This window comes from Triturus cristatus, chromosome 3_2 (assembly GCF_964204655.1).
Source record: "Triturus cristatus chromosome 3_2, aTriCri1.1, whole genome shotgun sequence".
NCBI lineage: Eukaryota > Metazoa > Chordata > Amphibia > Caudata > Salamandridae > Triturus > Triturus cristatus.
The window spans coordinates 1142041266-1142069067 of record NC_140584.1 but is presented as its reverse complement, the minus strand read 5'-3'; the positions used below and the strand labels follow the sequence as shown (position 1 = coordinate 1142069067).

Here is a 27802-nt window from a genome sequence, read left to right as displayed (position 1 = left end):
ATTATTGGCGAGAGATTAGAGTCCGGGTTCCGAATGTATAGGATCATGTCATCCGCATAGGCAGAGACACTTAGGTTGTAGCTGGGAAAACGGAGACCCCTGTGGCCGTGATACTCGCGCAGAGCCCTCAATAAAGGTTCAGCTGCTAGCGCGTAAAGTAGTGGGGACCGGGGGCACCCTTGTCTCGTGCCTCTGGATATCTGGATAGGTGAGGAAACCATATCTCCAATGCACACTGGTGCTTTAGGAGAATTGTATAGCACCAATACCAGTTGAAGAAAAACCTCTCCCACGCCCAGGCGTCGCAGAACCGACAGCATGTATGTACATTCGATCGAATCGAAGGCTTTCTCCGCGTCCAAAAACACCTCAGCCGCCTTAACCTTTGGTTGCACATGTTGAAGAGTGCCAAAGACTGTTCTCCGATTCCCGGATAATAAGCAGCCCGTAATAAAGCCAGCTTGCTTCGGGCCAAACAACAGGGGTCAAAGAGGGGATAGTCGATTAGCCAATATCTTGTCAAAAATTTTAGTGGCAACGTTTATGATCAACAGGGGTCTAAATGATGAGCACTCTTGGGGGGGCATTGCAGGGATTTAATAGCATTACTATCAGCGCCTCGCACATGGAAGGAGGCATACCAGTTTCACCCATCTCCTGAAACAGTGTACTCCGGTGGGGAATCAGCTTGTCGCTATAAGCCTTATAAAAGGGCACTGTGAGCTCGTCCTGTCCCGGGGCACTCCCATCCCGCATGGAGTTCAATGCAGTACGAATCTCGGCAGCGTTTAGGGGTCTCATCAGGTATTCCAGATAACTATCAGTCAGCCACCGCAGTTTGATATATTCCAGGTAATTCAATATATTTTCATCCCCTGAGTCAATTTTAGAACTGTATAAGTCCTGGTAGTACCTACGAAACCGACTAATTATATCCCTTTGTTCTTTTAAGACGGAGCCATCCTCGTCAAGGATCTCCGCAATGACCCCCGACTCAAATCTACAGCGTGCCAACATCGTCAGTATCGAGCCCAGTCTGTCCCCTTCTCCGTAGGTTCGGGTCAGAGTGTATTTCCCCATATGTTTGATTTTGGTATCCACCTCCTCGTGGCACTCATCTAGTGTAGTTTTAACTTGTTCTAGAATCTGTGAATCGTTATTATTTACCAAAGCAGCCTCCAACTCCCCCAATCGATCTTTCAGCAGGGCGAGTCTACTTCTAATGGAACAGAGCCCCCCAGCATGCTTACTGATAGCAACCCCGCGAATGAAGACCTTAAAGGTCTCACACAGTGTGGCAAAGGAGTAAACCGATCAGATATTAACTGCAAAAAATTCCTCAATGGCAGCAGCTAAGTAGCTTTAAAAACCGTATCTAGCAGGGAGTATGGCGTCAATCGCCACTGAAAAGGGGGGGGGGGGGGGGGGAAAAGGCCTCAGGGGAGGGGGGGAACCTCAAGCGTCAACAGTACATGAGTGATCTGAGAAACGCCCCTGAAATGAACCAATCAAGAGAGTATGTATATCGTGATATGCTGAATAGTGTGTAAACCTGCCCCTAACAGAGGACCTAGCTCTCCACACGTCCACCAGGCGCATCTGTAAAGCTATATCAGCCACAGCTCTAGCAGCAGCCAACAGGGCTCTAGGTGGGCCCTTTGAACGATCGAGTGCCGGATCCATAACGCAATTGAAGTCCCCCCCCAGGGCAATGGCAGTGCAGTACTGTCTCTGATAAGTGAAAATATTGAGTGATAAAACTGGGGATCATCATAATTCGGCCCGTACGAATTGACAATTAGGAACTCAACGTCCCTCCCATAGCTTCTTGATATAATAAATCTTCCAGCGGGGTCTGTTGCACGACTCTCCAGCTGAAGACCCGATCTAGGGTTTACCCACGTTAGCACGCCCCTGGAGTGTGAGGTAAACTGCGCAGCATGAGTCAAGCTTAAAAGATTACACCCTGTGAGCATCGCACAATTAGGAGTGCGATGCGTCTCTTGGAGCAGGGAGATGTCAACCTCCTGTCACTTAAGATATGCCAGAATTTTACGCACCTTTCTATGGTCACTGAGACCTCTCACGTCAAAAGGCGCAAGCGCTTTCTATGACCTAGTCTTGGGTCATGTTGTGAAGTTCCCTTCAATCCTGTATGTAGTGTACCCCTCCAGCAGTACGAAGTGTCTTACCCTGTGCTTTGATGACTGAAATGCGTGTGAACCTTAAAAAAGGAAGAAAAAACCCATCTCCACCCACGCCGCGCCATCCCCAACTGGGCACCGGCAATCTCTCGCCCTCCCCGCCAAAAGACCCTGATGTGCATAGAAGAACAACAACAGTTATGCAACAATTGGCACTGATTAACACACGATAAACAGGCGTGAAACGCATTGGGACAATGTTGCCAGTCTGAATAGTTCTAAGCCATCGTCCCGCCCCACCACTAAGCTTCTGAAATGTAGCTACACTTGGGAGAAAAATGTACTCCAAAGATAATACCTAAACAATCCCTATATAATTGTAACTTCCGCCTTTGGAGAGCACAGAAACCCCGCCTGGCCCCTCCCGACTGAGCAGAATGAGGATTACTGTTAAATATACAAAACTCAAACTAACAATAGGATCGTAAGACCATGCAGTCCATTAGTGATGCACGCACTATAGCGCCCAAACTCCATCCCCCAGATTCTAGCAATATGGACAACACATGGAAGTGAATACCCAGTGAGGTCCTCAGTCAACGATTACTCTTCAATCATTGTCATCCAAACTGCCGCTGGCACCATCCGCCCGGTCGCCCTCAGTCGAGCCCCTCCTGTGTTTGCCAAGTTTGTCCCAGTGTTTGAGGGCTTTCTGAAGGGACTGAGGGCCAGTACAAATCTTGGCCTTCTCATTTAGGATCACTCTCAGTCTCGCCAGATATAGCCATGCGTATTCAATGCTCTGATCCCTCAGCTTGAGCTTCAGCGGCGCAAACTGTCTCCTGGCTTCCTGGACCCTGAGATTGAAATCCAGGAACAAAGAGAGGATTAGTCAAGTTACCCAGTTCGCCCTTCGAAGAGCTGCATCTCTGTCCCTGTAGTTCAATAGTTTGGCAATGATAGGCCGTGGAGGGGCACCAGGAGGAGGTTTAGGGCCCAACGACCGGTGCGCCCGCTCCACAACGAACATGGAAGAAAATGTATTGGCACCCAGCAACTTGGTAAGTAACTTCTCGTCCTCGGCTCTGTCCTGCAAAGCAACCAAGGTCTTCTCCATCTGTTTCTGGGCATTGTTGGAGTCAGTCTGGGGCTCTTCGGTTTCAGTGAATCATCGCTCGGCCATGTCTAGCTGTTCCGCATGCTTGTCTACCCTCTCGGACATCTGATCCATCCTGTAGGCCAGGGTGTCGATTTTGGAGTCTATAGCGGATAAACCTTTCTGCATGGAGGCTATGATCAATTTGATGTCGCCGAACGGGTCATCCACCCTGCCTCTGATTCCGACATCGCAGAGTCCGCAGCACCTTCCCGATGTCTAGACTTTTGTGTCTCAAAGTTCAGCTTTGGTTACGATTTGTCTGGCTTACCCATCGTAGCACCTCTTCGCGTTTCTGTCGTTCTCGCCAGGGCAAAAGGTCCAGTCACCTCCGCTACCACTACAGCAATTGTGTCTCCAGCCCAGGCCACAGGCCCCAGGCGTGCGCAACCAGGAGAACACTCCAGCCCAGAGTAACGCAAAAGTGATGCAACAAGTGGGGGACCGTGCAGCCCAGGCTGCTGTAGTGGGGGTCCTGCCTCGCCGTTAAACGCCGGATGGGGGGCACCTGACGTCTGCTTACACAGTCCCAAGGCGCTTTAAAATCTATGCGTAGGGCAGCCAACAGCACAGGCACAGGCTTCACCTATGCTGGTTTCCCATGTGGTGGGACTCGGGAGGCGCATGAGCAATGGGTCTCTCACCAGCAGGCATTCGGTAGTTCAGAGGGGGGGGCCCACAGATCACGACGCAGGCCCAGACGTCACACCCGCACCCCGGGGGGGGGGGGGGGGGTGGAGGGGGGAGACACAATATTCTGAAGCAGCAGTTCGCACGGAGCTCCACCCTCCACCAGACGACACAGGGACTCCAACGCCCGCTCCCGCATCCAACACCGGGCTATTCTGGCCGTTTAGGGAACCGATCCCCCTGCACCATCCAAGGCCCACGAAGTTAGGTGCAGGAGTCAGCGTGGCCCCGCAGGAAGCGCGCCCGATACCAGCCGTGTCCTAGGCCGGCGCCGCCGGGGAGGGTGGCGTATTTGTCCGTAACTTCGGACTCACTGGTAGAACGGTGTTGAAGGCTGTGTATCTTTATATGTGAGATTTTACTAATACTGGCAAACTAGAAGACGCCACCATCCATCTGATTTTGAAATTAGTCATTTACTTTCTGAAATATCACGGGTACACTATTAACTGGGATAATTAAAGCCTTTTTCCAGTGCTTTAAAGAATCGGGAACCAAGGAGGTAACCAAAACATTAACTGCAAATTGGATGTTTCCACTACTTAGTGATGAAATAATTCGGAACAATACGTACTGCTATGAAAGTAATCAAGTGCCACTACTCCAAGAGTTTAAGGAGGACATTGGAATAAACTTCTGTTATCACTGTTACATAGGATCACACTATATAAAATATCCTTGCTGCCAAAAACATTTATACATTATGCCAAAGACCCGTTTCCTGATGATGGAGACTTTAGAAAGGCTTCCTCGCCACACTGTGAACAGTACTACAGGAATCGTCTACTCCTCGTATAGCCTTTCATACGTTTTACCATTCGACTTTGATAGGGGCATAGCCTTAACAAATTACAGGCTATTACTGGTTAACACACTTAACTATGGACTTGAAGTCACCAAACAAACATATAAGGAAAACAATCTGGGTATTGGCTCTTCATCAGTCCAATTAAGGAGACTTGATGTGTGCCGCATACGTTCGGGATGCTTATCTTTGCATCCCAATATCTTTGAAACATCAAACATTACTTAGGTTCTTGGTAGGAAAGTTCACAGCAGGCTTCAAAACTTGCCCCTCGGCATTACTAAATTGCAGTCCACATTCAACAAAGATTGGGCCTACGGGTAAACCAAGCCAAATCCACAGTGACTCAAGTTCAATCCATCCATTACTTGATCGCAGTATCAGACCAAGAAAAGGCAAATTTCCTTTGGAGGAGAGACTCACATCTATTCATCTGCAATCTCCCACATTTCTGTGAATACAACTTGGTCATTAGCACAAAAGATGATATTCCTGCTAGGTTACATGGCATTATTAATTTTTCAAGCGCCTCACACTCGTCTGCAAATTTTGATCTCTGCAATAGTGTTCAGAGGACCAATGGTTCTAGCTCTTAAGCAAGCAGGAAGACAAACTGACCCTCTCCCAAGCACTAACTTGCTTGGTAGTCTTAAGCGAAGAACCGGCGAAAAGGGAGGCCATTAAGCCATGAAATTTCAGAAAAGACTATAGTCAAGGAATCCTCCCTGATGGTATGGGGAGCATACACTGAGCCCATTCAGGTCCAGGATGCAAAATGGCAGACTGAGTCAACATATCACATAAAATCTTCTAGAATTCAGGGCAGTCCACCTGGCCCTCACGTCTTTTCTACAAATGTTCAACACAAACTCTTTTCAGTCCAGACCAAAAATATAACTATATATTGTTTGAATAGCAACAGGAAAAGAGATCCAAATTCTTGCCTCAAGAACCACAGGCAATCAAAAATGGCTGATTGTTTTGAATCTTTGAATAACAGCAGTACAATTCCCAAATTTTCAAAATGTTCATGTACTCCCTCAGCCGAACCTTTCAAGCGAACCAAAAATTCATTCAAAACACGAAGTACTGGTGGAATCTTCTACAAATTGATTGTTCTGCTAAGTCTTGGCAGACGCAAACAACAAAAAATGCTCAGACTTTCCTTTCAGTAATTACCAGGAGGGACAAAGGGGAATGTCCTTTTAACCAATTGGTCAGAGAAGCTTCTTTACACCTTTCCTCCAATTCCCCTTATCTTGTTTCTGACCATGAAGCTGATCCACTCCAAAGTCAGGATGATCCTCATACCTCCAGGGTCGCCTTGACAATGGCGATAGATATACCCGTTCTGACCATGAGAACAATTTCACAAAAAATCCCTTACAGACGGACCTACTGTGAAAGTCTCAGGGACAGATACTGCACCTCAAGCTTCCATCACTGAGTTAAGTGGATTGGCTCCAGAACTCCTCTAGTATGGACATCTGAATCTACTACAATATACTATGGCCATTTTCAAAGGAAGCCAAACATTCATCCACCAGAGGTTCCTATGTGTTAAAGTGGAAGACAGTCTGTATTTGGTTCATAGAGACAAAAAAGCCTTTGCCAAGTATTCAGATGAAACTATATTGCTGGACCTTCTCCAATTGGTGAAGTTGGGCATCGAGTGTCATCGATAAATGCCCAGATCGTAGCTCTTGGAGAAGTGTCCGAGTGGAGTTGCATAGAGTGGAGTGTGTATGGTATGGGGGAGCGTACACAAATTATTTTTCACAAACCGTTTTTCAGGATCTCAGTCATGAAGACTGTCTAGAGAGTGTCCTTCCTGGGATTTGTGCATAGTTCTCTCTAAGCTGATGGCCTCCAATTCAGAATGATCCACCAAGCCTCATTATGTTATTTAACTTGAGAGAATTCTACTTCCTAGTAACTATTACTTGAGCAACCCTTGTACTGTGAAGAACCTTACAGTCGTTCATAAAGAGTATGTTAGTGATGAGGACACACCCTGGTGTTCTATGCAAGGTAGTTTTCTTGTTTTTGCTTATTTATTTAAATGTATGTTTAATATCAGATTATAAAAACACGTGCATAACCAAATGATACAATTTGTAAAAAGTGTATTACACTGTCATAAAATATATTTAAGCTTGTCATTAAAATTACATCTTCCAAATTCAATATAGGACTATGTTTAAGATGAAAATTTACATTGGTGCAAATGACAGAATAAAAACAATGACTCCTCAATTGTGTTGTTTTTGTGGGCAAAGCCTAGCATTTGTTCAGATGATTCAATTTCACTGTTTGACATTCCCTGCCAGGCACCGGTGAATGACACAAACAAGAGATGGTTGAAGCTGATGTAAATCATTTTTTTTTTTTTTTTAAACTTTCTGGGGACATTTAAGCATTCCGATTGTCTCAAGTTATGCATACGCTTTTGTAGATAGAATATTATTACTGTTTACTGTTCTTATTTAGTGCATAAATATCAGCTTCACATAGAACCTCACTGACATGGTCTTGCAATAGTCTTTCGCAATCTATTACATTAATGGAAGAATGTTTTTTGGAATAATATGTTTAAATTAAGTAGTTTTCGACTTCTATATTAATCAATTACCTTACCTACATTCTTCCAAAATCCCTTTTTCCCCACATGCAAATTTCTGAAATTTTACATGAGGACTAAAGAAAAAAAATAAAGCATCTTTTAGTCAACTATAGGTCTATTCGGCGAGATTACCTACCACGCAAGAGTTCATCTTGAGGTGGACAGGTTCCCATGACTTATTAAAGAAGCCTGAAGCGGTGTTCTAAAAACAAATGATACGTATCTGTCATCCTAGTTCTGACAGGAGTATTCTCTAGGAATCCATACCAAGAAAAATATCTCTACACACATAGAGGAAGCCCAGAACAGTTATTAAACAACATGTTTCTCATAAAAAATGTAAGCGCACAAGAGGCAACATTTTCTACTTGTTTTTTTTTGGGGGGGGGGGGTGATAAAAGTCCATCCAGTCTGCCAACCTGAAAACACGCTTTTGACCTTAAACAACTGAATTTAACCCTTTTAAGCGCAAAAAATGTAGATTACATTGGCTGCTTGTGCTCAGTGTCAGACTCAGCCTGAGCGAAGATGATATATAATGAAGGCTGAAAGAGCACTGAAAGGGTGAGGGGTAAAACAGACCGAAAGGGAAGAAAGGAATGAATGCCTAGGACAGGTGAGAGCATACAGAGTCGGAATGATCTAAAACAGACACAAACGGAAATAAAGGGGCAGTCCAGAGGATAAAAAGCAATATACAACCTTAAAGGTGTAAAAAGGTTTGGACTTTTTCCCCAGCACTCTTCTTGTTCCATTAATTCTGAGCAATAATGAAAAATACAAATCAGAATCCGGGGACATTTACACCCTGTCACACTAACAGGGCCCTGGTGTCATGGCGCGTCCGCGTCACATCCACCCGATCACTCATGGTTCATAATCCAGCCATTCTCAAATTAGCGCTGGAAGCGAAGGGTGAGTCACAGAGAGCGCCTTCATTCCGGATGACCTTTCAGGAAGGCACGACACTGGGGAGAGGGACTTGCCACTCTTGAGAATTTCTCATAACATACATCACAGAGGCATAACGCAAACCGTGTACGCTTCATCGAATGCTATAACTACAGATCCATTTGGAAGGAGGCAACATCCGTACATAACCGAAGCCTCCGGGTCCTCTCATTCGACTGGCCCTCGTTCCGCAGTCTCAGACAACCACATATTTTGTCATTAAAGCTCACAGTGCAAGACTTCTGCTCTGGTGATCAATACAAGAACACCACCAAACAAGCAAGAGACCCATTGGGTACATTTCTACATCATGGGACTGCCTTGATTTTCAGCCATGGTGGCACCAATCAGGGACAGAACTCATCGCTGTTGACTAGCTTGTTTGTTATCTTGTATACAATGAGTTAAATGAAGCCGGTTGCTTACACCAATTTCGAGCATTCATATCAAGCAGACTAGATGATTCGAGATTCTCTCCTGTGGGTGATCCCCATCCAGGCATGGGCTACCGGCAATCCCTACACACAAGAGCTCGCCAGGATCTCTAAGAGCCATGTGTCCCATGCCTAAACAGAGCTTAGGGAGGAGAGTCCCTTGAACAGAGAAATGCCATAGTTTACAAAAAAACATACATATCTTCCCAATGCCGTCTGAAATGACGTGGGTATTATCACTGCACATTTCAAAGAACTGGAAATCTGCAATAAGATGTATCAATGAGTAGCTGCAAAAAACAAGCATTGGCAACCACAATAGACCTAGTCTATGCAAGAGCTATTGGCGTTCCCAGTGTGTTTTAGCCATTCCGTACAACAATATGGCTGTTGTTCAGCATGGCTAAATGTTCATAGAGTAGAATGTCGTGGAGTACAGTAGAGTGGATTGCCATAGAGCGTTAAAGAGTCGAGTGGCTTAAGTGTCAAAAAGTGGAAAAGAGTGTGTTAGAGGGGCATTTTATAGAATGTAGCAGTGCGTCGTGGAGTGGTGTAGAGCGTCGTAAAGCGCAGCGGTGTAGAGAGGCGTAGAGTGTCAGAGTGGAGTGGCATAGCACAAGTGGTGTGTATTAGATTGTCAGACTGGAAAGGAGCAGAGTGTTGTAGAATAGAGTGTCAGAGTGGAGTGGTGTAGAGTGAATTAGTGTAGAGTGTCGTACAGTGGAGGTACGCAGAGTATAGTCGATAGCTGTTGAGTGGAGAACCGCAGAATGTCGTGGAGGGGCGTAAAGTGGAGTGGTGTAGAGTAAAGTATCATGGAGTGGTGTACAGTGTCGTGGAGAGGCATAGAATGAAGTACAGTGAGTTAAAGTGTCGTACAGTGGAGGGGGCGTAGTGTGGAATAGGTTAAAGAGTGGAGTAATGTTGTAGATTGGAGTGGCATAAAGGGAAGTGAAGTGTGGTAGAGCGAGTGGAGTGTCGGAGGGTGGAGTAGAGTAGAGTCGTGTAGTAGCGTGGCATAGAGTAAAGTGGTGTAGATTAGAGTGGCGTAGATAGGAGTGGTATGGAGAAGGGTGGATTGGTATAGAGGAGAGTGAAGTGTTGTGGAGTAGAGTGGTGCATACTGGTGTAGTGTTACAGTGGAGTAGAGTTGAGTGGCATAAAGTCAAGTATAGTGGAACATCGGGCAGGCTCTGCAGGATAGCCGGCTGGAGCGGGCGGAACGAGAGCGTGAGGAGAGCGGAGTTCCCTGAGGCTGGGGAGAATGGATGTAATCCCCGACGATTGGCACAAATTAGAGTTAGGGACCACTGGTGGGGCCTACATCAGCAGCAGTTGGGGGGGTGAGGTGGGCGGGGGGGGGGGGGAGTTCATGGGGTAGGAGTGAAGTGTTATAACGAGTTGGATTTGGGGAGAGAATCTGATTGGACAGAAAGCAGAGGCTCTCATGGGGCATGGACCGGGCATCGCTATGAGGCGATAGTTGTGTTAATTTGACTAACTGTCTAAATATGCCGCCCGGCCCCCGGGATGTGGGCTAAATGGCTGTGTGCATTGTTAAATCGTAGGGTGTGATCAGAGATTGTACGTGGATGCCGGTTGCCCTGATGGTTGTTTTGCTTAAAATGCTGCAATAAAAACATGTTTAAAAAAAAAAAAGTGAAGTATAGTGGAATGGTGTAGAGTGGAGTGTCAGAGTGTCGCGGAGTAGAGGGTCATGGAGAAGAGTGTGGTAGAGTGAGTGGAGTAGAGTGTCATGGAGAAGCGTGGCATAGAGTAAAGTGGCATGGAATGGTGTAGGATAGCGTGATTAGTGCTGTAGATACGAGTTGCATAGAGAAGGGTGGGGTGGTATAGAGTAAAGTGGAGTGTCACAGAGTGGAGTTGAGTGTTGTGGAATAGAGTGGAGAGTAGTGTTACAGTGGAGTAGAGCTGAGTGGCGTAAAGTGAAGTAGAGTGAGTGGAATTGTGTAGAGAGGAGTGTCAGAGTGTCGCAGAGTAGAGTGTCGTGGAGAAGCGTGGCGTAGAGTGGAGTGAAGTGGTGAAGAGTGAAGTGGCATAGAGTGGTGTACAGTGGAGTGGCGTAAAGTGGAGAAGAGTGTTGTGGAGTGGCATTGAGTGAAGTAGTATCGTAGAGTGATAGTGTCGTAGAGTGGAGAAGTGTAGTAGAGTGGAGTGTCAGAGTGGAGTTGCATAGAGTGAAGTGTGCATGGTATGGTAGCGCAATGCCGTTACAACTAACACATTTTCAATTGAAATTACTTATATTTGCAGAGACATACAGTTTTACTAATAAACTATACAGCCCACAAACGATAATGTATGGAAATCAGCATCACCTCGTGTATTCATTTTTGCTTTCCTAATTCACGTATATTCTAAAATATTTGTGCAGTTCATTTACAGGCATTTACATTTTGTTATGTACTAGAATAAAATAACATCCTACAGCCTTTATACATTCTCATACCAAACAAGATTGTCACATAAATCCTAGCCTCTCATTTTTCAGTGGAGAAAGAAAAGTAAGCACCAAGTTCCCTGGGAGACAGAGTCCAACAATGGACCTTTGAATTTGCAGCAGATGTAACAATATAAGAACAAAGTTTAAAGACCTATTTGTTGCTCATTCACTTCTGAACTCCAGAATTGCAATTTTGTGGGTGTTTCAGCACCCCTCTAGTCCCCTACTTCCAGTGCCTATGGTATGGGCGCGAATTTCAGGAAGAGAATTGTTTAAGTTATGCTATTAGTAAAGAGCACTGACCTAAATAAATAATTTGGTATACTTAGGGCCAAATATATATGTCGGCTGACGGCCTGGTGTTCCCCCCGGGAAACAGTGCAGATTGATCCCACCCCTGATGAAGGACACGCCAATCGAATTTATAAATTACGGCAGTTCCAGTCAATGCATATAACTGCTTGTTGCAGGGTTCGTCGCATGACGCAACCCTGCACCAAACAGGTTTATTTATTAATTACAAAGAGAAAATTCCGAAACAGGATTATCTTTTTAGAAAAAAAAAAAAAATGATCCCCCCCCCCCTCACTATGGGAGTCATCCCCCACAGAGGGGAGCATTATTAACGTTTTACTGTCCCTCACTGAAAGGGTTTGCCTGCCGTTGACAGGCAGTAAAAAGGAAATGGCTACTTTCCGCCCATCTAATTTGGACAAGCGGACATGTAGCCATTTCTCTGATGACCCTTACTCCGTTGGGGAGGTTTGGCTATAGCGGTGCTGGAGTAGTCACTGCCTTAGCCAAACTGAAGGTCCGCCCACATCTAAATCAGATGAACGGTCCTTCCGATTGGTAGTGCGTATACTCCGTTGTGACATAGTATACACACTGTCAACATATACATATAAATCTTTCCAGAGGATTGTTCCTCACAGGCATGCAAGATTGATGAAATGGAGTGAGAGATGAGAATAATCAATTAAACAGAAAGACTGGAGGCAGGAAACCTTTTCAAAGTAATACAGCTTTTTACTGTTATGTACTAGCAGACAACAGATAACTGAAATACACACATGCTCTCCTGGACGGACTCACGGAAAACAAAAGAAGAGCTCCCAGAAAGTGAGCACTTGTAGAACAATACAAGGAGCCAGTCAGAGGGTGTTAAACCAGTTATGTTTCACGGGTTGGACAAAGACATGCTGGACAGCCTAAAGCACCAAGCCAGAAAATAGAAAGCAAGCACATGTGAGCTACAAACCACAAAGCCAATGGTAAGCAATGGGTTGAATGTACTCCCAGGGAGGCTTTTAGAATGTCTCCAACATGTCTTCCACATCCAGACAGTTGTACTGTCTGGTAGGCTTCGACTTAACAAAAGTCATGGATTTCCCCACTATAGAATATTCTAACTCCAAATAGAAGATTTCAAAAACTCAAGATATTAAAAACATCACATTGAACCGGTCAGTTTCCATATCAAGTTAAGCTGTGTTTGGGTCAATATTTTTTATATATAATGGTTTACCTCAAAGTTGGACCATAGCGTCTTTAGAGTGTTCACCACCCCCTGATTTTCTGTCCAGCTTGTCTATCAAGAAAATAAAATATTTTCCTCTAAATGTATTTTTTAAAGTTGGTTAAACCCTTAAAAACTTTCAGCCACCTTCCCTCCCAGAACTCATCTTCCTTTCTCCTTCTCCTCTGTTCCTGTCCTATTCAGACAGTGTCAGGATCTGAGATACAAGGTTGAGAACCACTCACCTTGTACGCCGGATACAGCGGGAGCGATGCTGATAATCCCCTCCCCCTATGTGGTGTTGCCCGCCTAACCCTGAATGACACGTCTAGCGTGACACACCACCTCAAGGGGGAGAAGGAACGGAAGGGAACCCCGGAAAGGGGACAGGTAAGACTTCTTGGGGGTGAGGTGATCTTCCGAGGTGAACCGTGATCCTGGGTAACCCTGGAAAGAGAGAACAGAGTGAGCTAACTGAGCCCAGGACTGGACCACAGCACAGGAGAGTTTACAGAGAGCCCCAAGATTGAGACCCGTACTCACAAGTCCAGCGTGATGACCCCGGAATGATTCTATGGGCTATGCCGCTCTCCAAGCCTTTCAAGCGGCTTCAAGCACATAGGGAAAAGATGTCGTGGTCGCTCTCCGAGCCTTTCAATCGGCTCCAAGCGGGAAGGAGGCAGTGTTCTGCAATTAGACACAGGTAGTTCCTGACGCACAGTGCAGAATCCGGTAATCGGGAAAGGTACACAGGAAGGAAAAAACAAAGAGTAAAGGGAGCGGTACCACAACCCCTTGAGGGCGAACGCGGCGTCCGGATAAGGCGTCCCTGCGTTCTTGCCCGTGAGGATATGGATGTGGTAGCTCCAGGTCAATTGGGCGTGAAGTGTTGGGTTGAAGTCAGGAGACTTGCGGTGTTGCAGCGCAGGTGAAGCTCCACGGTGGCGGCCGGTGTGCTGGGCGCGGTAACTCCGTAGAGGAATCTCTGGTCGTCAGGAAGGTGGAGAAGTGCCTTCGGCGGGTTGGGAAAGTACTTCGCGTCGGGGCTCCTCGTCCCCCGTGGTGGCGATCTGCCGAAGGTAGTCGCGTAGCTTCGAATAGTTCTCGGAACGAAGGAAAACGCTAGCAGCGTTCTGGGCTCGTTGGGGATTCGAGATTTGATTGACAAGCACCGGAGCGAAGGAAGGCGGGGCCTATATAGGTCCCGTGTTCGCGCCTTCCGCTCCGCATGCTGGGAGATGTAGTCCCTCGCCCCGCGCTCGCTTCACTCGCGCCGCGCTGAAGGTCCGAGTTGTGACAGAACCCCCCTTCTGCGCCCGGCGTCTCGACGGGCCTCCAGGTTTGGAAGGATGGGTTGCGTGAAATCTCTTCAGCAGAGCAGGGCAGTGTAAATTAGCTATGGGTTCCCACGATCTCTCCTCTGGTCCGTAACCCTTCCAGTCAATAAGGTAGAGGAGTCTCCCCCTTACACGTTTCACGTCTAGAATTCGCTTGACCTCATATTCCTCTCCATCATCTACCAACAGAGGCAGGGGTTTTTGATGGAGCCTGGTATGAGGGAGGCAAGGTTTCAACAGTGATACGTGGAATACAGGGTGGATACTCCACGACGCGGGGAGGCCTAGCTTCATGGCTACCGGATTTATCACTCTCTCTATGGCATACGGCCCTACGTATCGTGGCTGCAGACGGGTGTTTCCCTTGAATCTTAGGTACTTAGTGTTAAGCCATACCCTGTCCCCCACCCCATACGCTGGCTCAGGAGACCTTCGTTTGTCTGCGTACTGTTTGTCGTGCTTCTGTGCTGCTGCTAATCGTGCCTTGGCTGCCTGGAGAACGGAGCGAAGGTGTGAATGATGTTCTTGTATGGTGGGATGTAGTGTTTGCACTGGCCATTCGAAGGGTAGCATGTTAGGGTGATGACCTGATAGACAATAGAAAGGCGAGCACCCCAACGAGGAATGCTCGGCGTTGTTATATGCGAACTCCGCTAGCCACAGCAGTCTGCCCCACTCCTCCTCATGCGAGATAGTGAAGCACCGGAGGTATTGTTCTAAGGTTTGATTTAACCTCTCCGTTTTTCCGTCCGTCTGTGGGTGATAGCTTGTGGACAGGCGTGCGTCAATGCTCATCGCCGCACACAAGGCTTTCCAGAAGCGAGAGGTGAATTGTGTCCCTCGGTCCGTGATGAGAACAGCCGGTATTCCGTGTAACCGCACAATCTGTTGCAGAAAAATGAGGGCCAGATCGGAGGACGAAGGCAGCTTGTCGAGGGTGAGAAAGTGACCCATTTTGGTAAGGTGGTCTACTACTACCAAGATGGTAGTTAGGCCCAGACTAGGGGGCATGTCCACGATGAAGTCCATGGACACCGTGTGCCAGGGATACGGAGGAATCGGGATCGAACGCAGCATCCCACAGGGCTTCCTATGCTGCGCCTTACCTTGAGCGCACACAGCACACCCCGAGACGTAGTTTATGGTATCTGGTCCCAAGGTAGTCCACCAGAAGTATCTTTGCAGGGCTTGCATAGTTTTGCGGGCTCCCAAATGCCCCCCTAACGGAGTATCATGTACCCAGTGCAGAGCCAGCTGCCTTAACTCCTCTGATGGAAGAAATAGTTTTTTCTCATGATACAAGAGGCTTTGAGAGGCGGAACGACGGGAGGGGTTTTCTGCTACCCAAGCAGGCGAGTCCATCTTCTCTGTCTGAGCTCGTACATCCGCTAGAAAGTCGTCAATGCTGGTTTCGGCAAGGAGGTCCTCTGGAAAGGAGGCTTTCTGCAGGATGATGGGGGGTTCCTCGAGGTGTATGTCACTGGGTTCAGGAGGGTTCTGAATTCGGGATAAGGCATCTGCTTTGCCGTTTTGCGGTCCTAAGCGATACCGAATCACAAAATCATAGTCGGAAAAAAATAATGAACAGCGGAGTTGTCTGGGAGTGAGGGCCCTGGCTGTCTTCAGAAACAGGAGATTCCGGTGGTCCGTGAATATCTCCACCGTGTGTCGAGCTCCCAGTAGATGGTGTCTCCACTCTTCACATCCTTTCTTAATTGCCAGCAGCTCCTTGTCCGTGGTACTATAGTTGATTTCACAAGCTGATAGTTTCCTGGGAAAGAAGGCGATGGGATGGAGTTGGCCCGTATCTGGATGGCGTTGCGACAGTATCCCTCCAACTGCAAAATGCGATGCATCCGTTTCCAATACGAAGGGCTGCGCCGAATCTGGATGCCGCAACACCGGTGCGGTAGTGAAGCACTGCTTCAGGGCCTGAAACGCTCGTTCCGCTTCTTCCGACCACTCGAAAGTAACTCCCTTTCGCAGCAATTTGGTAAGTGGCTGGATGATATGAGAGAAGCCCTGTATAAATCTTCGATAGAAATTTGCGAAGCCTATGAAACTTTGCAAGGATTTCACCGAGGCGGGAGTTTTCCATTGGATAATGGCTTGTGTCTTCTTGTCATCCATACACACTCCACCAGGACCGATGACATAGCCCAGGAAGTCTACCTCAGGGACGTGGAATAGGCATTTTTCCAGTTTTGCGTAAAGGGAGTATTGTTTTAGTCGCTCTAGTACTGCTGAGACATGATGCACGTGCTCTTCCGTGGAGGAAGAATAGACCAGGATGTTGTCTATATAGACGATGCAGGAGACATCCAAAAGTCCTCTCAGCACTTCGTCCATAAAGAATTGGAAGGCGGCGGGGGCGTTGCAGAGACCGAAGGGCATTACTCGGTACTCGTAGAGCCCGAACTTCGTTCGGAACGCCGTCTTCCACTCATCCCCCCGCCTTACCCTGACTAGATGATAAGCCCCCCTGAGATCGAGCTTAGTAAAGACCTTGGCCGTTTTTAACTGGTCCAACAGCACGGGAATCAAGGGGTGCGGGTACCGATTTTTTATGGTCACTTTGTTAATGGCACGAAAGTCAATACAAGCTCTCAATCCCCCTTCCTTCTTCGGTATAAAGAAGATCGGCGAGGACGCGGGAGAGGAAGATGCGCGTATGAATCCCGAAGCCAGCATGTCTGCTAGATATTGCTGCAGGTAAGTTGTTTCGGCTTCTGTGAGGGCATAGACCCGGCTGCAGGGAATGCTGGCCCCGGGACCAATTCGATAACACAATCGTACTCCCTGTGGGGGGGGCAGCTGACTGGCTTCTTTTTTGTCAAACACTGCCTTGAATTCATTATATATTGCCGGTAGGGTCGATAGACAGCACACCTGCTGTTTCACGCCTGCACTCGCGAGCATCGCTGCTGGACTCTGCTTAGGTAAGGCGTTGTTCTCTGCCTCCCTGGTACAGTGCTCTCGACAAAAAGGAGAGTTCAGCGACACGGTGCGCGCGGCCCATCTTACCAGCGGGTCATGCAACGTCAACCATGGCATTCCTAATATCAGTTTAAACTGGGGAGCATCGATCAGATCGAAACGTATACGTTCTACATGGTTTTCTCCAATCTGCATCCGGAGTGGGTGTGTGTGAAACCGCACAGGACCCGACGTCAGCGCAGATCCGTCCACCGCCTTCACCATCTCAGGCGCCTCCTTTTGATCGCAAGGCAGATGCAGTTCTCTGGCGTACTGTTGGTCTATAAAATTTCCAGTTGCTCCCGAGTCCAGTAAGGCATGGACAACCACTGATATCTCCGAGGGTAAGTCCAGAACCGCACAAATGTTCATGTGGGCTACGGATGATTGCAAGGTGTTAGCGACTGCTGGTGAGACCTTAGTGACCTTAGGCCTCAAACAGGGGGTCTCCAACCTGTTTGAGGATGTTAGTTTTCCGGATATTCTGCCTCTGTGTTAACCACCGACAGGGTTTTGTGCACTGATCCTCCTGGGCTGGCCGTTTTCATCCGGCTCTTGCATTCTTTGATGAAATGCCCGGGTTTCCCGCAGTATAAGCACAACTTCTGACTTCTCCTCTTCTCTCTTTCTGCTGGACTTAGGGGGCCTCGAATTCCCCCGATCTGCATAGGCTCGGAGCCCTCGCTTGGTGGGATTCGGTCCTCGGGACTAACACGGGGCCTCGAAGGGATGAATCTTGGTTCTACTCGTAGCTTATCTCCCTTTCGCTCCAGAAGACGGTGGTCTAACTGGACAGTTAGGTCAATGAGATCATCACACGTAGCAGGTAGCTGAACCACTTGGGCCAGGACGTCCTTCAACTCCCCTCTTAGTCCTTGATAAAATAGCGACGTCCTCTTTTCTTCGGGCCACTCAGTTTCCACAATCAACCTATTGAAAGTGGTAATGTACATAAGCAAGTCCTGAGTACCTTGCTTGAGAGTGAGGAGTTCTTTATCCAGGGACAGTTGATGACCCTTCCGATCAAACAGCCGTCGCATTTCTACGCAGAAATTCGGGAAGTGGTATAACACCGGGTCGTCACGTTCTATCAAGGGAAAAGACCAATTCGCTGCGTTGCCTCCGAGGTACGACAACACAAAGGCAGTTTTTGCTTGATCCGTTGGAAAGACAGCAGGTTTGCACAAGAAATGCAGTAGACACTGCCCCATGAATACTCCAAACTTCTTTGGGTCCCCAAAGAACCTTTCAGGAGGGGCGAGGGGCAGATGCATGGGCTGTATGACGTGTATCGGAGTGGAACCTGTCTGCGGCACTGAAGCAAAGGAGGTATGTGGGAAGACCCCTGTGCCCTGTCCCCCCACTGCCGCTGTCGCTCCCCCATCCATAGCGGGCGTGTGCGAAAAAGGAGGTGGCAGCGTCCAGCCTCTGATATAAGAGCTTCCTCCTGCCCCTGTACCCTTTTGGCGGGAGAGGCCTGCCACTTCTCTTCGCATGGTGCCCATCTCTTGTTTAAGAGCGGAGTTTTCTGCCCGAAAGGCATCAACCTCTCCTCGCAAGGCAGTTAAAGTGTCTAATATAGCGGTCAGGGTAGTATCCGCATCCATCGCTCAGGCTGTACGTATTCGTGGGCTTGTCAACCTGTCAGGATCTGAGATACAAGGTTGAGAACCACTCACCTTGTACGCCGGATACAGCGGGAGCGATGCGGATAATCCCCTCCCCCTATGTGGTGTTGCCCGCCTAACCCTGAATGACACGTCTAGCGTGACACACCACCTCAAGGGGGAGAAGGAACGGAAGGGAACCCCGGAAAGGGGACAGGTAAGACTTCTTGGGGGTGAGGTGATCTTCCGAGGTGAACCGTGATCCCGGGTAACCCTGGAAAGAGAGAACAGAGTGAGCTAACTGAGCCCAGGACTGGACCACAGCACAGGAGAGTTTACAGAGAGCCCCAAGATTGAGACCCGTACTCACAAGTCCAGTGTGATGACCCCGGAATGATTCTATGGGCTATGCCGCTCTCCAAGCCTTTCAAGCGGCTTCAAGCGCATAGGGAAAAGATGTCGTGGTCGATCTCCGAGCCTTTCAATCGGCTCCAAGCGGGAAGGAGGGAGTGTTCTGCAATTAGACGCAGGTAGTTCCTGACGCACAGTGCAGAATCCGGTAATCGGGAAAGGTACACAGGAAGGAAAAAACAAAGAGTAAAGGGAGCGGTACCACAACCCCTTGAGGGCGAACGCGGCGTCCGGATAAGGCGTCCCTGCGTTCTTGCCCGTGAGGATAGGGATGTGGTAGCTCCAGGTCAATTGGGCGTGAAGTGTTGGGTTGAAGTCAGGAGACTTGCGGTGTTGCAGCGCAGGTGAAGCTCCACGGCGGCGGCCGGTGTGCTGGGCGCGGTAACTCCGTAGAGGAATCTCTGGTCGTCAGGAAGGTGGAGAAGTGCCTTCGGCGGGTTGGGAAAGTACTTCGCGTCGGGGCTCCTCGTCCCCCGTGGTGGCGATCTGCCGAAGGTAGTCGCGTGGCTTCGAATAGTTCTCGGAACGAAGGAAAACGCTAGCAGCGTTCTGGGCTCGTTGGGATTCGAGATTTGATTGACAAGCACCGGAGCGAAGGAAGGCGGGGCCTATATAGGTCCCGTGTTCGCGCCTTCCGCTCCGCATGCTGGGAGATGTAGTCCCTCGCCCCGCGCTCGCTTCACTCGCGCCGCGCTGAAGGTCCGAGTTGTGACAGACAGCTTGCATTACCTACACCTGCTGTGACAAAAAACACAACGTTTTAAATAATCTCAGAAAAACTGCCTTTAAATAAATTTTAAAAAAAAGAAAAATTAGGTGTATACTTGTCTTGGTCATTTAGCTTTTCAGATAATGTGGTTCAAGCATGTCGTCAGTCTGAGACACCAAAATCTTTGTTCATGTTTCTTATTTAGTTGAACTTAAATTTCAATATTTTCTTTTTTTGTTATTGGTACCTGTATAACATCCCTCCTACGCATTATCTACCCCACCCAATTCACTTTTCCTAAGGATCCTGATGCACTCTGTATTTATGCACAGTAGCTGGCTTCTGTTCACAATGTACACCTATCAGCATATTGCCGCAATGTTATGGACAAAATTCACACTTCGTAAACTAAAATTACTTCAGATAAAGAAGTGATTTTAAACTAATGCTGTCTTTGTGCCAGTCAGGTCACATTGTCAAAACGCATGTGTGCCCATCTTTTAATGTTTTTTTAGATGCTTTAGCTTCCTTAACTGATTAAAAAGTTAAGTAAGTGTATCTGCCATCTTGAAACAGTAAAAACTGAGATAAATATTCAAAAAACATTCGAAGATGGCCCTGTGTGCAGGTAAATATGGGTTGCCATATCTGAATGCTTTTGGAAAGTATTATTAATAATTAACAATTGGGAAGAAAACAGATTAAGATGGCCACAATAGCTAAGTAAGGGGACCAAAACCCATTTGCAGTATTTGAATACTTAATTTGTGACTAAAACAAAAATGAGCAAGCAAATAAGAACATATGCATACATTTATGCAATCGCAAACAAAAGGTACAAGTCTGCATGTACTGCTACTTGAATTCCAGCACTATCAGAAAACTGCTATCATTATTATTTTTTATTTTCAAAGTTTATTCATTCAACAAACGTAGATTTCAAATACTGACCAAGCTTCTCTACTCTTTCCTTGAAATGGCTGACTACTTTAACTCTGGATTATTAAACTGAACACAAATGACAAATCAAAACATTAGCTACAGATAAAAAAAATCTCAATATTTAGCCATACTTCGCTTCTTGGTGTGCATTACAGATGCGGAATGTAGTGCCCAAGTTGCAGGAGCATGGTGGCACCCTCGGGGGTCTGTTCAGTTCCTGAGATCCACCGTAAGCCAAAAGAAATTCAGAGCCCAACCACTCCGCAAGCAGTCTAGATGGCAGCACTCGTCCTGGGGAACGAGTCAAAGGCGAGTGGTCCAGGTAGCCGGCAAAACAAGGTATACCCTGGAAATAGAGTTTACCCACAGAAAACCGGATTTGAGGAGGTGAAGGCTTGGTGGTAGAAGCCTTGAGGCAAGGAACAGGCTGAGGGGCATGACTGCAGAGGGAAAGGCCGAGGACAAGACCGGATGAGAGCAAAGCGGGCATCCTCTACCACATTCCAACGATTGCCCTGAGACAGCGTTACAGAGGCTGGCCCTAGATGATGCAGAGACAAAACAATGCTACGCAAAGAAAGAAGGCAGAGATTGAGAAGGAGTAAAAGATGACTTCTTAGCTAGATTGCCAGCGACAATGTGCTTGCTTGGAGAGATATTCAGAGGCGCAGGAGAAGAAGGGTAAGGCACTGCACAGGGCGAATTGAGATTAGTGAATTGTAAAAAATCTGCATAGTACTTCTCACTGAATTAAAAATAAAATGTCCTCCACGGAGGAGTAGGTGGAAGACACAAATGGCAGGGTCTATGTCAGAGAGACAGGTAAGAGGGTCTTTAGAAAAGCTAAAGTCAGCAGCTGAAAAGCCAGTGTAAGTACATGGGCCTGCTATACACACATACTACATATTTGAAGTTTGTGCATTTGTTTCCATTGCCAACATGGAGTCTGCAGGGTCCTCCCCACCCTCGGATCTTGTAAATTATTACGCCACATATGGAGCTTGGAATGACCACGTCTTTATTCTGTTGACTGGGTGTGAGTGTTTGATTGGTTCTGATGCCCCGTCCATCACCACCCCCTTTTGTACCGCTTTGTTCGCCATAAGTTGGCTGGGTATGCTCAGACGTGAGTCCCTTGCTCACTTTGCCACTGGATTCAAGCAAGCCTGGCTGAAGACGGCTGAAATGCCAGAAACCGGTCCTAGGAAGCTTGTTTCCGGTCCAGGAAAGGCATGGATTGGCAGTTCGGGCTGGACTGTTCCCATGAGGCACAGGGTCAGACTGATTTGCATATGGCCATGTCTGAACTGGGGTGGCAGAGTGGGCTAAAGAACGGTGATGGATCAAACCCAGATCTGTTGACTGGGTGTGAGTGTTTGATTGGTTCTGATGCTCCGTCCATCACCACCCCCTTTTGTACCGCTTTATTCTTCAGCATATACCCGTTAACTGAACATTCTACATCTTGAATTCTATCAACGACAACCAAGTACTTAGGTCACTGTTCTACAGAGTACGTCACAAACCAAAAGGGTCCCGTCATCTCTAACTCCCAACAGACTACATCTCCTCCGTTGTTAAATAAAAAGAAAGTACAAATAATACATATATACATCATAACTCTTCATTAAGTCGTTTCGGTGCTCAAATCAATGGCCCAGATCTTGTCATGCGAGACGGCAGAGATACAGGAGAAGTGTACATGACTGGCACTGGTGACAGAGACACTGGTGCAGTCGTTAGACTCTCAGGATTCTCAGTCTCACTTCTGACATCTGGTATTGGCGAATATGGAGGCAGGTGCTTGAAATGTGAAGAATCTTGCGTAATGGACTTTCTAGGATGGTGAGCAGTCACCATGTGTCCTTTACTAGCCACAACCTCCATTGGGTCAACATTAAAAGGAGCATCAGACTTGCATTTTTGTTTATGTCTGACAAGGATTCGATTTCCTTCTGTAAAGACCGTGTTCCTCACACATCACCGTTTGTCTGCATAGGTCTTCATTTTGTGCTTGAGATCTGAATCTGTTTGACAAAGTTCACCATCATTATTCAATCTTTTAGTGGTCCATTGTAGCAACTTGGTCTTCTTGGCTCTCCCAGGACTTTCACCTGTAGCTGAATGGGGAGTCAACCGGTATGCACGAAGAGCAGAATAAAGAACTGATTTGATTTCAAACCTCTCGACCGCAGCAGGCTGAACAGTCTTATTCAAGGTGCTCATAAAACACACAGCAAAACAGTTTGATTGAGGCCAAAGAGGTGTGATTTTCTGATGCTTAACGTGAGTGAAAAAGTCTTTGAAATCTTGACTGTTGAAAGGTAGGCTTGATGACTTTTTCCTAAGGGATCGACGAAAGGTCTTCTCCAAGGGGGAAACTGAGAATACTCATCAGACTACCACTAAATGATGTCCATTGTTCAGGGCCCTAAAGAAATCAACAGCAATTTTCTACCACACATGTTCTGGAAGATCGGACATGTTCAATAGATGCTGTGTTATTTTGGGAGATAAACATTTGCATAAATGATAGGCCTTAAATTCCCTTTCAACTCTCATCAAGATGAGGAAACCAGACTCAGTCTCCGAGAGCTTGTTTGATGGCGATTATTCTACGATGTCCCTCATGTGCCACTTCAATGACTTGCTGTCTCAGCAATAATGTCTTTTAGTATTAGCATATCACTGTCAGTGCTCATGGCAGCAACAATCTGTTTCACTGATATAGCAGCAGGTATACTGGACTTAACAATGAATGCAAATGTAGGCTTCAGCCGTTTTGGAAGTGGTACTTTAACATTGTACTGGCACTCGTGAAAAGAGGTCAGAAGGGTTATGATCTTTCCCTGGTCGGTGCACAATAGTGTAGTCATATTCCTGCAGTCGCAACCCCCACCTTTTAATACGAGGGGGCATCTTGGGAATAGCATTGCCAAAGATGGAAAGCAATGCTTGATCTGAGACAAGAGTGAATTTCTTTCCATATAGAAACACATGGAAATGTTCTTAAGCCCACACCGCAGCTAGGCTTTCTTTTTGAGGTTGTGAATAGGCACATTCAGTCTGTGACAAACTACTACAAGCATAAGCTACAATAGGACTTTGAGCATTTGAATGTCCATTGTGTTGGGCAAAAATCGCACGCATCCCTACCGGGCTTGCGTCAACAGGAGATTTGGATCTAAGTAGGCCATGTAAGTGGGATTCTCAATTGCATGTTTGATTTTCTTGAAGCTTTATTCACATTCATATGACCATTTAAATGAAGCAACTTGTTTGGTTGAGTCACTTAATGAGGCACTTACAGTGGCGAAATCACGGTTATACCTAGAACAGTAGCTGGCCATGCCAAGAAAAGAGCATAACATGGTAACATCTTGTGGTGGACAAGTGGCTGACAAAGCCTATACTTTAGCCAGATCTAGAGTCATTCCACCATCAGAGAAAATATGGGCAAAGAATTTGAGTTTTGCTTTGTGGAACTCATTATTGTCATCATTCAAAGTGATGCCAACATCAGCAAGTAAACGGCACACTTGCGCTTTATCATGTTCTTTTCCAGTGGCCCAAAATACCAATACATCATCGCTGTAATTGAAAGCCTGTGTGACAGGCTGTATTATGCGGTGAATGACATCTTGAAGCAGTTCTGCAGCTGATGACACGCCAAAACGTATTCTTTTATATCAAATCAATATGGGTAGAAAGGTAGAATTGTACTTGCAATTTTCTTCTAGTTCCAACTGATGATATCTGTTGTTTAGATCAAGGCAAGAGAAAACTTTGGCACCATTCAGCTGTGTGATCATATCTGCAATCTGGGGTCCTGGATGATGTTCTCTTTCAATTGCCTTGTTAGCTGCATATTTAAACAGATGCATACAGCTACTTCATCATCTTTTTTAGGCATTACCAATATGGGTGAAAACTATGGTGTCAGAACAGTAAATCACTCAGCGATATCATGCTTTAGTAAGGTCTCAAACTTTTTTCAACAGCATCCCGTAAACGAAATGCAATTCGACGATGTCACTGAGCAACAGGATGAATGTCCTTATTAATATGCAGTCGCACTTTCATTGCCTTAAGTATCCCTAATCCATGAAACAACAATGGTAATTGGCTCACTATATTGTGATGTACATTTGTCTTTTTGTGCTTCATGGTTACTACAAACTTGATTTTATAATGCCGTTGATGCAGCCCATGTATACACTTGAGTCTTCGATGTTGTGAGATAATGTTTATTGAGGCACCACTGTCTATAATAAAAGGTATGGACAGCCATTCACCTTTAGTGTGGTTTTATGACAGTGTCCAAATGAATTGTGTGACTTTAGCTGTCTGTCTCTCTTCACCTTTCATTCTTCCTTGCAGGTGACCAATCCGACATGCGCACGTTTCCCTTTAGTTAATATTGACAGCACCCATCCATCTTCTTCAATGTCGAAGATTTAGATGACGATCGACTTTGTTTAGTTTCCATTTACCTCAACATATATGGCCTCTTGGCCTTGTGAGCGCAAATAGAGCGTAGCTTCTGGAACGTTTGGGCGTCCATTTTGTTTTTTCGATGTGACACACTTAGTTTTTTTTTTTTTGCTTTGTAAACCGTTACAAAATGGTTTTCTTTCTCGCAGCCTTTGCATACTTGTCCAATGGCGGGACATTTACCTTCACGTGGAAAAGGAAAGCCACATATGGTACATCACTTTGTACCCCGTTGTGTCTTTGCTAACTTTTCATATTCAAGGCTGACCCACTCTGGGCTCTGGCCTCCATGACAGTAGCTCGTCGGTCTGCATGTTCTGCGGCTCTTGCAGCCATGAGTACGACTGAGTGTTTCTCTCAGCATTCATCATCTGAAGGAAACCATCTATGATTCTGAGATGTATGGCTTCTTCATCATTGAATTCACTGAACTAACAATGTTTGATAAGCTTATCAAGTCTTTCAACAAACTCGTTCATTGTTTCACCAGCTTTCTGCATTTCTTGGTTGAAAATGTATCTTTTGTAATCGACATTCGGCATCGGATTGAACTTGATATTTAACGCCTCTTTAATTTGACGGTAGGAGACTTCATTAGATTGTGGTATTTTCTTTATTGCTTCACATACAAGATTTTTGAGATATTTGACATTCTTTTTGTCTACTTCTAATGCATAAATGAAATTATCACTTCTTTTTGACCCAGGCAGTCCACCTGGTGCCAATATTCTGCTTCTTGGTTGTATTGAGTAGAAGCAGTGGTTTTAGGTAAGCGTGGTATCATAACCTGTGGAACTTCCTACTGTCATGAACAGAGCACACTCTGGTGATGTTGGCTGCCTACTTGGACCGACACCTTCGTTAAGCACTAGCCATGTGCGGACACTTGTGTAGTCCCGGCCTATTTGAGGTTGTGTGGCCACTTTAGTCTTTTAGCTTCTTGATGACCTTTGAGTTGTTCGGGAATGCACCCAGAGTCTTCTGTAGCGGTTGGTTTGTGCACGGGTATGTAAGCACAACCCTTGTGCTTTTACTTGGGTCGCTTCACCCACAGCGGAGGTTGGATGGCTCTCTTTGCTCAGGTTCTGGTATATCGAATTATAATCTTGGTATTTGAGTGTATATATATATATATATTTTTAGTACTTCTTCGCACCGGGTTGTCACTTCCTTTATCGTTCCGTATGGCTTGTAGCTCTGTGTTGCATTGTGGCGCAGTACCACTTTCACAGCCTCACTAGCAGGTTCCAGGCCAATAATATACCAATTTCCCTGTAAGGCCTTTGTCTTATTCAAAAGCTTTGCATTGGCTGTAGTGGCGCTTTGACTCCACATATGCCAACCATCGATCTTCACTGCGACTGAGGCCCGTGTGGCATGCATGCGCAGTTTGCTGGACCATGGCAAACTCTTTGGCAGAGCACAATCGGTTTTTCGGGTTACGTATCCCCTATCTTGTCGGCAATTGTAGCGTCATCATCAGCCACGGAGCTTGTAAATGATTATGCCACACACGGAGCTTGGTGGTACAAGTCCTTATTCCTTAGGGTATAACTGCTAACGGAACATTCTAAATCATGAATTCTATCACCTATCCAAAGCACTTACATTACTGTTCTGCGGAGTCCATCAGGAACCAAAAGGGTCCCGTCATCTCTAACTCACTAGACATTACAGAGTCTACAACAGATTATTTAGAAAACACGGCCAAATTTGAGAGGTGGTTTTGAAAAGATCATTGTGATTCACAGCAGAGGGGTAGAACAGTTTGTTACTTTAGTGATATAAACGGCATCAGGTTTAAGTTGATGAAAAAATACGTTGAAGGCTTTTCAGTGCATTTGTGCTTGATTATGCGTATATCTTTATTTGGCTCACATTAGCCTCAAAACTATTTCTCAACAAAAATGATTTCAACATAAAACCCCAATATTTAATAGTTGTGTATAATGCACCTGTACCACGATCAAAGGTTGCACCAATATAAGTCACACCAACACAACAGATGAGCTACATGCAAGGCCGCTGGAATTATGCGACAGGGGATGACCAAATTATGAGCAGGGTTGACTAAATTACGTGGCAAGAAAAGGCAAATTATGTGGCGAATACAGCAAATTTAGTGAGTATTACCTCATTTACACAGGTTAACACTTTATAGGAAAGGGCTTCACCTCATTAGTACCACTATGACAAATAAATACAGAAATAAGCCAAAGAAAGGTGACCAGACACCCTTTACAAGTGGCTTCCACTCTGTCAACATGCATTGCTGTGATTTTTATTCTGTTTGAGCTGGAATCACATTTTTTTGCTGAAATCTGCAGATTATGCATAAAATGATGGATTAAGTGGCAAATCCATAATAATGCGCAAAAAGCCAGGGCTGCAAAATCTTATCGTTGCAGCAGGATTTGGCCATATGAAAACACGTGCATTAGTTCAACATTAGGAAACCTTGAAAAAATTACGTTTATGGTACAACATCAGTGACCAGGTAAACCCCTAACAGTTTAAAGGTACAGTCACAAATGCGGTAA

The 27802-nt window shown here is 46.2% G+C and overlaps 1 protein-coding gene across 1 annotated transcript in view; it reads right to left on the bottom strand.

The window, feature by feature from the left end:
- Positions 1-27802, bottom strand: part of SMARCAL1 (SNF2 related chromatin remodeling annealing helicase 1) — a 355566-nt gene that overhangs the window by 181636 nt on the left and 146128 nt on the right. The window lies entirely within an intron of this gene.